Source organism: Camellia sinensis, chromosome 5 (assembly GCF_055761805.1).
Source record: "Camellia sinensis isolate YWXY chromosome 5, ASM5576180v1, whole genome shotgun sequence".
Classification (NCBI taxonomy): domain Eukaryota; kingdom Viridiplantae; phylum Streptophyta; class Magnoliopsida; order Ericales; family Theaceae; genus Camellia; species Camellia sinensis.
The window spans coordinates 41,054,395-41,066,116 of NC_138965.1; positions in this window are offsets into that span (position 1 = coordinate 41,054,395).

Below are 11,722 nucleotides of genomic sequence, written 5' to 3' on the forward strand. Positions count from 1 at the left end.
CTGATGGTATGATGACGCCATCGAACGCATGGCATGCAGCCATGTTCTGCCCAGGATGATGTTGTAGGTGGAGGGGACCTTCAATACCCAGAACTCCACCTGTTTTGTTACACTTCCTGCTCTGACTGGAAGGATTATTTTGCCGACGGGCCACTCTAGCATGGAGTTGAATCCAATCAGGGGAGAAACTGCAGGTGCCAAGTCTTTGTCTTGCAGTTTCAGTTGTTTGAATGTGTCGTAATACATGATCTCACATGAACTACCCTGGTCAATCAGAATCCGCTTGACGTCAAAATCCTTGACTCGGAGAGTGACGACCAGGGCATCATTATGGGGCAGTAAATTCGTTCTAAGTCCTTATCCGAAAAGGACATGACGTTTGTTGCCTCTGTCCTCCCCTTCTTGATGGCGGGTTGGGCACTTAATACTTCCCTAAAGTGCTCAGCCTTCTTGATCGAACCTCTAAGCTCGCATACGCGCTCAGGTTCAAAAACTCCATGAATTATATTGATAATGCCTTGTGGTGGTGCATCGTTTGGCATTCTGTTGGGTTGGTCATTATGATCTTGGGGGGCCGGTTGTGCTCCTCCTTCAATGTATTCGTCCAAGTGGCCTGCTGCCACCAATTCTTCCAAGTGCTGCCTCAGTGGTGTGCAATTCTCAGTTCGGTGTCCTTTTTCTTTGTGGAAGGTGCACCGAGATCTGTCGTCGTAATTCTTCTGAGCTTCCCCTAGCTTGGCTGGCCACTTGACAAATGGCTCGTCTTTTATTTCGCTCAGAATCCGATATATTGGTTTTTTGAACACCGTTGTTATGGCGGTGCGGATTCTCAACCATCTTTTGTCTGGGTCTTCTACGTTATCTCGTCTGCCACGCCCGTTTTTGTTACTTCGGTCGACCGTGTTGACCTTGGCAGGGGTTTTCTTTTCTGGTGCTGCGGTCGTACTTGATTTTGCTTTAGCACGCGCGCCATCCTCTTCTACCCTGATGTGCTGATGCACTCTTTCCATCAGGGCCTCCATGGTGAGGGGCGGCGTCATGGTGATCGAGTCCCTTAGTCGATTCCCTACTGGTAGGCCTCTTTTATATTGCGCAATAGCTAGATTGGTGGGACAGTCTCCAATCTGATTGAATGTCTCCCAGTAGCGACTGTTGTAAGATCTGAGGGTCTCTTTTTCACCCATGTCGATGGAGAGTAACTGGTCTATCTCCACCGGTGTCTTAGTATTTGTCCGAAACCTTGTTACGAATGCTTCTGCCAATTGGGCCCAGGAGGCTATGCTACCCTCTGGGAGCTTTTCGAACCAAGTCAAGCCTAGGTCGCCCAGACTTGAAGGGAAAAGTATGCACATTAAGGCCTCGTTTCGCCTGTACACGGCCATGACTTGGAGAAAGTGGCTCAGGTGTGAATACGGATCCGTCTTCCCTTCATATGTATTGAACTTTGGCTGAAGGAAGCCTGATGGTAGGGGTGCGTTTTCGATCGCTGGGACAAACGGCGAAGTCTGTAGTCTTGCCAATGCCTTGTCCGTTGGTTCGTAGGCCGGTCGCGGTATTGGCATTCCAACCTCGACGCTTCCGTGCGTCCGAGGAGCCAACCGTTGTAAGGCCGAAACTCGGTGTGGATCCCTTGCCCTGGCATCTTCCTTGCATCGTGCTTTTTCTTCTAGCACGGTTCGTAAGTCGGATGACCTGGGTAGCTCGGTTTTTCTGGATCTGGTTTGGTGTGAATGTGAAGGCCAATACGTGCTTCCTTCAGTGTATGATCTTTCGGATCTCGTCCTCTCAGACCTGGAGTGACGAGTCCTTGAAGATAAGGAGTGAGTGTCGCCGGTCCTGAGGCTTCTGCTCTCTCCTTGGGAGGGTGTAGTATTCCTACTACGACTCTCTGAGTGGCGAGGGGGCGTCTTGTGCTTGCGCCCCTCTCCTGTCGCCACATCTTTAGTCTTCATCTGGCGTTTCAAGGCCTCCATGTCCGCCGCCATCCTCCGAATCAGTTCATCCTGTTCCTTTACGCGATCTTCCAGGGCTTGAGGATCAATCCTTCTCCTTTGCCTGTCGGGACTTTGAGAGTGACGAGGGTTGCCATTCCGCCTTCCCCTGCCACTCCTCCTGGAATTATGTTGTTGGGGCTCCAGATCTGCCATAGGAGGGACAGAGGGTAATCCTTCGCGCCTTGCGCCCCCCTCTGGAGTTAGTCCGTCGACGGCGGACTGCGGCAAGTCTTCAATGTGTGCCATTGAATGAGAAAAGGAGAAGCTTGGTCAAGAGGTTTTTGTTCTTGTCTGTTCTTCCCACAGACGGCGCCAATTGTACGGGGAGGAAATAATTCTCCTCGTATAATCCTGTTGACCAAGTCCACGCTCCTCCGTACGACGTCGCTTTGTCACCTGAAAACACAAACGTGAGCTAGCCGGCGGGTGTGTGCCGGAAACCTCTCCGATGCCTAAGTCAGAAAACTTGACAAATAGACAAAGCTCTAAGTTCTCAGAAAGATTGTGTTCAATTACCTCCTCCAAGGTGATGCTTGTAGGCTTTTATAAGTTTCCCGTGGCACAATCCTGGTAGGACTTGTATTTCTCCATACAGAGTCCTCCTAGGATTCATACTCCTAAGGATAATGCTTATCCTTTTACACCCTCCCCCACTGCTTAAACCAAGTGGGATGGTTTTCTCCATGGCCGAACTACCACATGACCGAAATAACACTGGCTATGCTGAGCCACATAGAAGGCCGAACTATCCTTAGCTCGGTCTTCTCTACTAACTCATTACTTCGGCTGCCCTTGTTCAACCTGGGTGCGTTTAGATCAAACTTCCAAGTAGCAAGTTCTGACTGACCTAGCCAGAGTATGTCATGACCGGACTAACTCCGAAGCCGGTCTTCCCAGAACATATTGCGACCGGACTAACTTTGCGACTGGCCTAACTCCGAGTTGCCTCTGGACCGGAGTAGCTTTACTCCTCCTTGGGCCGAAGCAACTATCTTTTCTTGAGCCGGAATACACTCACCTCCTTGGGCCGAAGTAACATTGTCTCCCCAAGGCCGGAGTAACCTTGCCTTCTAGGCCGGAGTATTCAGTACGGCCTTTTTACCTAGTCCTCTACGCTTTGGGCCTCGAAACCCAACTCAAAGCTCGGCCCAATTTTTCCCAAAAATTACCCTCTCAACCTTATAACCAACAAAGATTAAAAAGCTTGGATCTCGTTTCAAAACACTGCATGTGATGGATATTTCCTCAATTTTTCCTATTAAATATACATTATATATTTATATAAATATGTTTATTTTTATAGTTTGTAAAAATTATAATTATAGTAATATTTGAGAGAAAATGAATTGAATAAATAAATAAAACATATCTCGTATTTGTAGGGATAGCAACGAATTGAGTTTTTTTAGGTTTCGCGTCAAATTTTTAATTTTAAACTCAACTATTTTAATGATACAATTTCAAAAAAAAAAAAAAAAAAAATACTCAACTATTATAATGGTATAATTTCATATTTTACTCTAATCCTAACAGTTTTCATCTTCATACCCTTATAATTTACCCTATCCTATCAATCAATGTTCTCCCAAACCTTTTTATATTAAAATCAGATGGAGAGAAATATAATTAGATCAGATAATCTTCGCATTCTTACATGTATGTTTACAAGGAGTATATTGCTGGTGTGGTGCAAAGCAATGGTACTTTCATGCTTGAGGTGTCAACTCTAATCCTAACGGACTATTTTTTTTAGCAAAAATGTTTAAGAACACTAAAAGTAGAGCTCTAATGAGAGTTTTACTTATGTGACAGTAGACCCCACTCATGAATGATTTGATGTATATGTCTTGCCTTTTTTTTTTCTTTTTTTTGACTCTATGCCACATTATTAGAGTCATCTGATTATTCGTGTCTAAGTTTAATTGACTCAACCGTGTATTTTACCAGTTTTATACAAAAGGGAAAATTACTTGCAAGTAGAGCAGGGGGGAATTTTTTACAAATCATTGAAAAATATAACATATTAATTATTAAAGTGCATAAATTTTAACATTGATTTATAATTTTTTTTTTTGACAGCACTGTGCCCTTATTTCGCCCATACAAAAAGGCTGATTTTTGAAGTAGAACAGGTTTGTGAGTGTACCCGAGGAACCTAAACGGTGTTGTGTTTTGAATGGTTTAATTATTAAAATAAAATTATACGAGACTAGTCTCTCAACTTAAACATAATACTACTTCTGTGTAATTATTTGAATGTTACTGAATGTTGGACTCATAAACTTTACATACGTTTAGGCTGTAAACAAGTCGAATTGAGATTTAATATGTTTAGATTTATTTATTAAGATTTTAACAATTTTGAACTCGAGGGCGAACTCAATATAAATTTAACGAACTGGTTCGAGCTAAGTTGGTTTAGACTTGACTCAAGCTCGAACCTGTTCACAAACCTTAACGAGTCAAAAAAATTATAAATTTATACTTACATATGATACTAAGTGTTAAAATTAATTATATATAATATATATAAACATACTAAAAAAAAATTCAATATCTTACTAAAATAATAATATATACCACCACCATATTTATCCTATTGTTCACACATATTTTTATGTTATTTAATATATAAATAATATATTTATTCTATTATTTAAATAAATATTAAACGAACTAACTAATAAGCTAAGTTTTAAAATATTTGGACTTGTTTATTAAAATTTTAACGAGTACGAACTTGAATGCGATAAAAATTTAACGACCTAAGTTTGAATGAGTCCTTACCGAGTCGAGCTCGAATCTGTTCACGAATAGACTTTGTTCATTACAACCCTACATCGTCTAATTTAAAAATAAAAAATAAAAAAGGACACAAATAAGAAATCAATCTCCCTTTTTATTATTTTTAAGAGGTTGTTTGGGATGAACTATAAAAGTACACTTTTTGACTTTTTGGGTAAAAAGGTAAAGGAAATAAAGATGGTTGTTTAAGATAATTTTTTGACTTTTTACAAAAAAAATATGTATTAAAATATTATATAAAATATCAAAATTACTTTTTTACCCCTCTGAGTACTAACATGCATTCTGTGCATGTCAGTACAATTGTGTAATTGATGTGTGCACTATTTTTTTATATTTTTTATTGCACTCGTGATCTGCACTTGGGTACATTGATTTGAACAAAACCATGTGACAATATGCTAGTGGTACACCTCTCCCTCATTCATATATATATATATATATATATATATTTTTTCTATTGCACCCGTGATCTGCACTTGGGTACATTGATTTGAACAAAACCATGTGGGAGTATGCTAGTAGTGCACCTTTCCCTCATTCATATAATTTTTTTTTTCTTTTGCACCCGTGATCTGCACTGTCCTTTATTTGTGTATTCTCAAAGGAACGGACAAACGAAGAGCAATTCTGTCTTTTTGCCTTATGACTATTGAACCTTTTTTCCCGCCCAAACTTTTATGAATAATATTAATTTTTTGACTTTTTTAGTAGTTTTTTGACTTTTTATCTTTTTTACAGGATCCCAAACAAACACTTAATAAAACTTAACAGCTTTGTAAAAAAAATAATATATATATATATATATGATTCACACCAATGACATAGACTATTTTTAATTGCCGAAAATGTTGTTTAATATGATTCCATTCCATTCATTTTGTCCATTGCTTCTTCACCTCATCTTTGTAGTAGCTTTCTCCGTTCGCATGCCCTCAAAAGATCTCTTTCACATTTGGTGCAAAAGAATTTATTGTCAAGATACATACAAGTTGAGAAATGTCTTATTCTCCGATTTTATCATCCCAATTGCACCTTTAATAAAATAGCAAATAATATCAAGTAATCAATTCTCTTTAAATGTTTTATAGATCTGAGGTGAAACCCTAGGTTTACTTTCTTTTTTCTTTTCTTTTTTTTTTTTACTTTTTTTTTTCGTTGCTATTGTGTTGCTGTGATCCGTGGCTTCAAATTCTATAGGTTTTTTTGTTGTTGTTGTTGTTGTTGTTGTAGTTGTTGGTTAATGATGATGATGATGTGTGGTTGTTGTTGATGATGAAATATATTGCAGATCCATATGTTTGGTTTGAATAAATAGTGAGTGGCTTTTCGATACGGAAAGACAGACCAGAGTCATTAAATTTGAACAGATAGATAGTAGGAAGAGATATATATTTTTAACAGATAGATTTGTTTTTGTTAGATTTTCTATAGATAGATTTGTTATTGTTGTTGAACAGATAATAAAATTGGGATAGATAGATTTAAAAAAATAAATGAAAAAATAGAACAGATATTAAAATTTGGACAGATATTTGAATAGATAAAGGATAAAAATTGAACACATAGTCAAAAAAATTTAAACAAATAGATATATTTTGAATAGATAAGGAAAAATGAACATATAGGGGAAAAAATTCAACAGATAGATATAAATTTGAATAGATAGCTAAAAATTTTGGGCAGATAGAAATAAATTTAAACAGATGGTCAAAAAAGTCAAATAGATAAAAAAAAAGTCAACAGGCAAATTCAAAGATAAAATTGGAAACGAAATATATTTTAAAACAACAAAATAATTTCTCACCAAACTATTGGGAGCACTAAGTGCTCCCACTAATTAGGTGGCAGTGGGTCCCGCCATTATTGATGTGATGTTTTGGTCTTAGAGTTGTATTTTTTTTTTTTTACTTTTTTAATGCATTAGTGCTATTAGTGGTGATGTTTTTAGTGGGATGAATCATTGTTGATTTCACAAAGGGTGAATCTATCAACTAACAAAAAATATCTACCGGACTTAATGCCTTATACCCTTCTTAAAACGAATTTATTACCAATTTTCTCTTTTTTTAATTGTGTCTTAAAGCGATTTGCTTATGACATTTGTGATATCAATATCACAAATTATCATAATTTGCATATAGTACATACCTAAAAAAGTGTATATTGTAAAATGACCAAATTAAATTTTAGAAATACATAAAATATTGTGAATTTAGTAAAAAATAAAAAGAAAAAGCTCCACTTTCCCGGCATCTTCGTCCCCATGTCCATCCCACGACTTTTCCCTCACTTTTCTACTCCCTTTCATTTGTTTATTTTATTTTTTTAATTACCCCAACTTCCTAGCAGCTTTTTCCATCTCCAAATGTCTACCTATGGAGTCTCATTCACATTTGTTGCAAAATATAATATTATCTACAAACAAGTGTTGAAGCTTCCAGGATAAATCATAAATCAACAGGTAAATTATGGTAGCATTTCCTCACTTTTTTTTTTTCTTTTTTTTTTTTATTTTGTCTTATTTTTTACTCAGTCCTTCCTTTTATATATATGGTTAGATATAGTTACATCTCCTATAAACTATCTATGATGCCTTGACAGATAGCATTCATCCCACCCCATAGCCATTCTTCTGTCCTTAATTCTTTGTGTAGCTTTAAACCAATGGAAATTGTCCTTAAAATAGAGTGTGTATTATATTTGACAAAATAACATTTGCAGAAAAAATCATAATATAAAAATATAGAAAAAAAAAATCTCATTTAAATTTTTCTACATAGGTCCAAAACCTTCAATTCTGATGTTTTCCATAGCCTCTAATTTACTAATGAAAATTGTTTCAAATCATATTATTGGGTCACTGTCCAAAGAAGAACCAAGGAAGAGTGTGAAAATATCCAAAAACTAAAACTTAACTTTTGAAAATCTCCAGACAGATCATTGGCTAAAAAATGTCAAGACTGTAACCTAAGGGTTTAAATAACAAAAAGAAAAACAAAGGAAAGAGAACAATTGTCAAAAAACATTTCACTTGCCCTCTTATATTATTTTATTTCATTGAGTTTAGTTTCTTCCAGTGGAGGTATATATGCTTTGTTCAAATCCTAGTAGAGTGAGAGGGTCAAGATCAACTACCCCACTGGGGGACCAATAATGTTTTGAAATTACTGGATACATGTGCATACACTGGCTTCTAGCATGGCGTAAAAAAGAAGGTTTTAAAAATTGAATCTGTGAACAAATTAGATAAGGAGTCATATGGATGGGTTATTAATTCAATTATGTAAAATCAGATTAAATTGTGACTTTGTAATTACTTAATAAGTATATTAAAAATTATGTCTAAATAAAAAATAAGTATTAAATAGAGAACTTAGACCGTAAATCTAATTCTTAAACTTTTGTGATAATTACTTCACGCACTAAACTCTTAGGCCCCATTTGTTTTAGGAGATAAAGGTAGGATTGGGATTGAGATAGATACGGGACCCACTATATGTTGTATTTGTTTTGGGAGATGAATAATGGATAATCCTGTGAGATTAGGATAGACCTTGGTGTTAGGATTGAGATGGAGGAAGTAGAGATGGTATTAGGAAATTAGTCCCATGGGATTAGGGTTTTTTCTTTTCTTTTTTTTTTTTTTCTTTTTTTTTTTAAAATGTTAGGCATTTTTTTAAACATTAATGTTTAATGTTTTTGTATTTTTTTGTTAAGTAAAAATCATAATTTTATTTATTTTAATATTTTATATTTCTTTTATACGGTAATAATTTAACAATCCCCACACTAATAACTACCATCAAAATAAATACAATTTTACTTAATCCCTTCACTATCAATCCTCTCCATTCTACCTCTAAAAACAAACGGGACCTTAAACTCATAAAGAAATGCATTTTCTGTTGGACAAATGTACTATTGTGTTTATCCCCTCCATTCTACATCTGAAAACAAACGGGGCCTTAAAGTCATAAAGAAATGCATTTTCTATTGGACAAATGTACCATTGTGTTTTTTTATACATAAAAACTTTGAAATTTCATAACTTGAGTTCTACGTATCCGTTTTTAATAAAATTGATATTTATAGATTTGGTTTTTTGTAGATCCTTTAAACAAGATCAACGAGGATTCTCCTTTTTGAGGTCTTTCAAGTAAGATCGATATTCAATGTGAAATTTTGAAAAAAAAAAAAGAAAAGAAAAGAAAGAAAGGAACGGGATATAATATGCCTATATGTGGACTTTTTAAAAAATTAACTAAAAAATAGAATGAATTTAAAAATAATAACTTATATGCTTATCTATATATTTTTAAATCACTTTTAAATGATTTTTTTTTTTTTTAAAGGGGGACAAATAGATCTAAATATGGGGATAGATAGGTTCAAACATGGGGACATTTATGTGTAGTTAAAAATATCATGACAGACAGGATAAAAATAAATGAAGGGAGATAGGTAACAAATATATGTACATATAGGTTCAAATATGAGGATAAAGATGTTTCGATACGATGATAGATAGGTTAAAAATATGGGGATAGATAGGTCCAGATATGGTGATAAATAAGTTAAAAACATGGGGAGAAATAGATCTGAATAAGTTCAAATATGGGGATTTTTTTTTTTTTTTTTTTAAGATTTGGGAGGCAAAAAGTTTAAAAAGAGGCATATGTGTATATATTAAAGCCTATTTGTCCATTTTTTTGGTCATTTCAACGCCTATCTATACATTTTCAAGTTAAAAATATATTTTTTTCTATCTCTCCCTATTTTATTTATATTTTTTATTATTATTTTTAATGCCTTTTAAGAACCTAAACATAAAAATACTACCATTTTTTTTTATTTACGTTAAAATTTCAATAAGTCATAGCTTTTCACTCGATGATCTATTTCCATGTAAATTTTTTATATACAACAAAAATAGCCAAAGACAGTTTCATCACTTATTTTTACGAGAAATGCTTCTTTCGGCATTGAATTTGAATTTTTTCACATAAATCATGAGATGTAAGATCAAAAAATTTATCTATACAAATATATATATATATATATATATAAATTCTATATGTTGATCTTGTTTTAACGATCTTGAAAATATGATTCTAGAAATATTAATTCTATTAAAATTAGATGTGTCGAACTCATGTTATAGAATTTTTAAAATTTTTAATACAAAATACATATGAAGGGCAAAGATATTTAGAATTGTCTTTCCCAGTCAAAGCAATGGTACTTTCATGCTTGAGGTGTCAACTCTGATCCTAGCAGGCTATTTTTTCACAACAACGTTAAACAATGTCGTTCTGATACATTCGAGTCATTCAGACCACACAAATTCGGGCTACTAAATATTTTTCTTTTTTTCAGCATCTGACTATCCATGTCTAAGTTTAACTGATTTAACCATGTATTTTACCAATTTTATACCAAAGGGAAAATTACTTGTAAGTGGAGCAGGGGGAAATTTTTTACAAATCATTGAAAAATATAACATTTTAATTATTAAAGTGTATAAATTTTAACATTAATTTATATATATATATATATTTTTTCGAGCATTGTGCCGTTATTTCGCCTATACAAAAAGTCTGATTTTTGAATTAGAACAGGTTTGTGAGTGTACCCGAGGAACCTAAACGGTCCGATCCAATATTCTAAGGCTTTGTTTGTCATAATTTAATAAAGTTAAAAAGTCCAAAAGTCACTATCCTATTTAAGTCACAACATCTTATTTAAGTCACATCACCTATCTATCACATTAGTTCAAATCCAACCCATACCCAACCCATATTTCATAAAAAATCAAAAAGTACACTTATTTAGATCATCCCAAACCACCCTAAATATTAGTAAAATCTATAAATCAACGATTAAAAATTATTGGAGACTAGTTTGGTTGTGTTTCGAATGGATTAAGTATTAAAATAAAAATTATACTACACAAGTCTCTCAACTTAAACATAATGCTACTTCCATGTAATTATTTGAATGTTACTAAATGTTAGACTCATAAACTTTACATACGTCCAGGCAGCAAACAAGTCGAATCGAATCGAATTGATATTTAATATATTTAGACTCATTTATTTAGATTTTAACGATTTTAAACTTGAGTGCGAACTCAATATAAATTTAACGAATTGAGTTTGAGCTGAGTTGGTTTAGACTTAACTCAAGTTCGAACCTGTTCACTAATCTTAACAAGTCAAAAAAATTATAAATTTATACTTACATATGAGACTAAAAGTTAAAATTAATTATATATAACATATATAAACATACTAAAAAAAAGTCAATATCTTACTAAAATAATAATATATACCACCATATTTATCCTATTGTTCACACATATTTTTATGTTATTTAATATATAAATAATATATTTATTCTATTATTCAAATAAATATTAAACGAACCAACTAACATACCAAGCTAACGAGCTGAGTTTGAATATGTTTGGACTTGTTTACTAAAATTTTAACAAGTTCGAACTTGAATGTAATAAAAATTTAACGAATTGAGTTTGAATGAGTCCTTACTGAGTCGAGCTCAAGTCTGTTCACAAACGGACTTTGCTCATTACAACCTACATTGTCCAATTAAAAAATAAAAAAGGACACAAATAAGAAATCAATCTCCCTTTTTATTATTTTTTAGAGGTTGTTTGAGATGAACTATATAAATGCACTTTTTGACTTTTTGGGTAAAAAAGTAGAAGAAACGAAGATGGTAGTTTGGGATAATTTTTTGAATTTTTACGAAAAATTGTGCATTAAATATCAAAATTACTTTCTTACCCCTCTGAGTACTGACATTGTTAAGCAACCTCAGTTGCAGAATTCACATCAGTTGCAGAATTCACAGCATGACCAATATATTTGAAGTCTTGCAGAATTCACAGCATGACAAAT